The sequence below is a fragment of the Neomonachus schauinslandi genome, chromosome 8 (genome assembly GCF_002201575.2).
Source record: "Neomonachus schauinslandi chromosome 8, ASM220157v2, whole genome shotgun sequence".
In the NCBI taxonomy this organism is placed as follows: Eukaryota; Metazoa; Chordata; class Mammalia; order Carnivora; family Phocidae; genus Neomonachus; species Neomonachus schauinslandi.
In genome coordinates, this window is record NC_058410.1 from 108,029,721 (window position 1) to 108,033,976 (window position 4,256).

The 4,256-nt window shown below is 38.9% G+C and overlaps 1 non-coding gene across 1 annotated transcript; it reads left to right on the forward strand.

Annotated features, from left to right (window-relative positions):
• The first annotated feature begins 320 nt into the window (after window positions 1–320).
• On the forward strand, window positions 321–427 carry LOC123325555. The gene has a single exon (XR_006540494.1). It is a non-coding gene; the product is annotated as a U6 spliceosomal RNA (small nuclear RNA).
• The last annotated feature ends 3,829 nt before the right edge of the window (window positions 428–4,256 follow it).

Here is a 4,256-nt window from a genome sequence, read left to right on the forward strand (position 1 = left end):
AGTTTTTAATTTTAATGAAGTCCAACTTATTAATTATTTCTTTCATGGATCATACCTTTGGTATTCCTTCTGCAAAGTCATGACCTTATCCAAGGTCATTTAGGGTTTTTCCTGTGTTTTCTTCTAGGAGTTTTGTAGTTTTGAGTTTTATATTTAGGTCTGTGATCCATTTGGAGTTAGTTTTTGTGAAGACCGTAGGCCTATATCTAGATTCCTTTTTTGGTGGATAGATGTCCAATTGTTCCAGCACCATTTATTAAAAGAATATCTTTGCTCCATTGTATTGCCTCTGCTCTTTTATTAAAAATCAGTTGGCTATAGTGCTCATTTCGGGAGCACATATACTAAAATTGGAACAAAACAGAGAAGATTAGCATGACCCCTGTGCAAGGATGACACGCAAATTCATGAAGCATTCCATATTTTAAAGAAAAAAATATCAGTTGGTTATATTTATGTGGGTCTATTTTGGGTTCTCTATTCTGTTCCATTGACCTTTTTGTCAATTCTTTCACCGAAACCACACTGTCTTGAGTTTGGGTATTGTCAATCCTCTCTGACTTTGTTCTTCTCCTTCAATGTTGAGTTGGCTATTCTGGGTCTTTTGTCTCTCCATATAAACTTTAGAATCAGGTTGTTGATATCCACAAAATAAGTTACTGGAATTTTTATTGGCATTGTGTTCAATCTACAGATCAAGTTGGGAAGAACTGGCATCTTGACAATATCGAATCTTCCTATACATGAACATTTAGTTCTTTGATAGCTTTCATTGGAGTTTTGGAGTTTTTCTCATTTAGATCTGTTTATATGATATTTCATATCAAAAATAAATAAATATTTCATTTTGGAGGGGGCTGCTAATGTAAATGGTAATTTCAAATTCCATTTGTTCCATTTGCCTAGTATATAGGAAGGTGATTCACTTGGGTATATTAATCTTGTATCCTGCAACCTTACTACAATTGCTTATTTTTTTTTTTAAGATTTTTTATTTTTTGATTTGACAGACAGAGACATAGCGAGAGAGGGAACACAAGCAGGGGGAGTGGGAGAGGAAGAAGCAGGCTCTTGGCCGAGCAGGGAGCCCAATGTGGGGCTCGATCCCAGGACCCTGGGATCATGACCTGAGCTGAAGGCAGACGCTTAACGACTGAGGCACCCAGGCGCCCCTACAATTGCTTATTAATTCTAGGACTTTTTGTTGTTGATTCTTTTAAATTCTCCATATAGGCAGTCATGTCATCTGTGAACAAGTACAGCTTTGTTTCTTCCTTCCCAATATGTATATCTTTTATTTCCTTTTCTTGTCTTATTACATCAGCTAGAACTTCCAGTACAATATTGAAAACAGTGGCTAGAAGGGACATCCTTACCTTGTTCCTCATCTTAATGGGAAAACTGAGTTTCTCATCATTAAGTATGGTATTAGCTATAGGTTTTAGGTAGATGTTCTTTATCAAGTTGAAGAAGTACCTCTCTATTCCTAGGAGCTGTGAGTTTGTATCATGAATGGGTGCTGGATTTTGTCAAAAGTTTTTTCTGCATCTGTTGATACCATCATGTGATTTTTCTTCTTTAGCCTGTTGATATGATGGATTATATTAATTGATTTTTGAATGTTAAACCAGCCTTGCATACCTGGGATAATTCTCACCTGGTCATGATGTATAATTTTTATACATTGTTGGATTCAATTTATTAATATTTTGTGGAGGATTTTTGCATCTATGTTCATGAGAGATTTGATCTGTAGTTTTTTTCTTTTCTTGTAATGTTTTTGTCTGGTTTTTGGTATTAGGGTAATGCTGGCCTCATAAGAATAGTTGGGATGTATTCCTTCTGCTTCTGTCTTCTGAAAGAGATTCTAGACAACTGGTATAATTTCTTCCTTAAATGTTTGGTAGAATTTGCCAGTGAACCCATCTGGGCCTGGTGCTTTCTGTTTTGGAAAGTTATTAGTTATTGATTCAATTTCTTTTATAGAGGCCTATTCAGATTATCTATTAGTAATTTTTTTTTAAAGGATAGATTTCTAGAGATAGGATTCCTGGTCAAGAGTTGACCAGAGCCTTGGTGGTTCTCAGTCCTGGCTGGACATTAGAATCACCTGGGGGAGCTTTTTAAAAATCCCAATGCTGGGTGCCTGGGTGGCTCAGTCAGTTAAGCATCTGCCTTCGGTTCAGGTCATGATCCCAGGGTCTTGGATTCGAGGCTTTGTCAGTCTCCCTGCTCAGCGGGGGGTCTGCTTCTTCCCCTCTCTCTCAAATAAATAAATAAAATCTTTTTTAAAAATTTACTTTTCTAAAGGACTCTTTGGCTCCTGTATTGGAAGCAGTGTGATGGGGCGTCTGGGTGGCTCAGTCATTAAGCGTCTGCCTTCGGCTCAGGTCATGATCCCAGGGTGGGCTCCCTGCTCATCAGGAAGCCTGCATCTCCCTCTCACACTCACCCTGCTTGTGTTCCTCTCTCACTGTCTCTCTCTGTCAAATAAATAAATAATCTTAAAAAAAAAGGAAGCAGTGTGCATAGAGACCAGAGTGAAAAGCAGGGAGGTCTAGATATAGGCTATTATATTTGCATGGGTGAGAAATACAGGCGGTTTGAATTTGGGAGGTCAAGGGGCAGATGCTGAAAAGTGTTTGGGTTCACGATAGATATTCCAAGGCAAAGCCTATTGAAGTTGCTGATAGATGAGATGTGGGTCATGTGAGAAAAAAAGGAGTAATATATAACTCCAAGGTATTTGCCCTGAGCCAGTGATGGTGGAGCTTGGGTAGAGGGAGGGTGGGGGGTGTTGGAAGTAGGTTTGGGAGTGAAAGAAGAGTTCAGTTTAAGCACAGACCAATCAAAATTGATGTGTCCTTTAGAATGTGTGTAGGAAGCGTTGAAGCAATGAAGATCCCATATGCTAAGAATATGTATTGGGGTGGGGGCTAGGGTATGGAAAAATGGGAGATAAAACACACTGCAATAGGGGCACCTGGTGGGCTCAGTTAATGGAGTGTGCAACTCTTGATCTCAGGATTGTGAGTTTGAGCCCTATATTGGGTGTAGGGATTACATAAAAATAAAATCTTAAAAAAAAAACAAACTAAAAACACTTCAGTAGATTATACAGGGCCGTGAATGCCAAACTAAGGAATTTGAAATTTATATGATAGGAATGGGAGGAAGTTTGGAAATTTTTGAAATATAATTAATATGATCAGAGCTTAACTTTACAATAACAGTTGTGTGTTTAATAACATGAAAAATACCCATGAGATAATTTTCACTAAAAGTTTAGATGTAGTGTGATTATAGCCAAGTTTTAAAAAAAAAAAATCTCACATATGGATAAAAAAGGCGTCATGTATTAAAAAAGAGAGGCTGGAAGGAAGTTATCAAAATGTTCGTAGAGATGGTTTAGGTGGTTGGTAAGACTATGAATAAGATTGGATTCTTTTTGCTTTCTTTTCTTTCTGCTTGTCTTATTTCTCAACTTTTTTTAACTGAACATAACTACTTTTATGATGAGAATCAGCTTAACCCAGCAACTTAAATGTGTGCAAGAGGGTGCCTCGATGGCTCAGTCGGTTAAGCATCCGACTCTTAAGCTCAGCTCAGGTCTTGATCCCAGGGCTCTGAGTTCAAGCCTCGCACAGTAAGTAAGTGAATTAATGAGTGAATGTGTGCAAGACAGGAGGGAGGAGTACATTAGATGCAGAGAGTGGAGGCAGGGAAATGGGTTGGGTTTACTGCAGCAATCCAGGGAAAATGGAAGGAGAAGTTGAACTGGGGCAGCAGCCATGGGAGAAGGAGGGGAGTGGAGGTATTTCTTGCATTCAGATTGGCTGTGTAAGGGAGCCTTATACAACAAGTGTGATAGTTAAGAGGAGGGGCTCTGGAGCCAGGCTGCTGGAGTTGGAATGTGAACTTGGCCACATACTTGGGCAAAGTAGTCCTTGTGCTTCCTAAAAATCTGTCAACAGGAATACTAATTATACCTACCCCATGAGGTTGTTCTAGGCAGGAACTGAGTGAATACATATTAACCACTTAGAGCAATGCTCGGCTAGTAGGGCGCTGGCTGCTGTAGCGATTACTCCTACGCCTCACCTGGCCTCACTGGAATCGCTGCTGAAGGTGGTTGCAGAATGTGCAGTGGAGGGAAGGGAGGAAGGTTCCTGAAACATTATCCCTAACAGATTAATTTTTTATAAGAATATATTTATATATTTTTAAATATTTTATTCGTTCATTTGAGAGAGAAA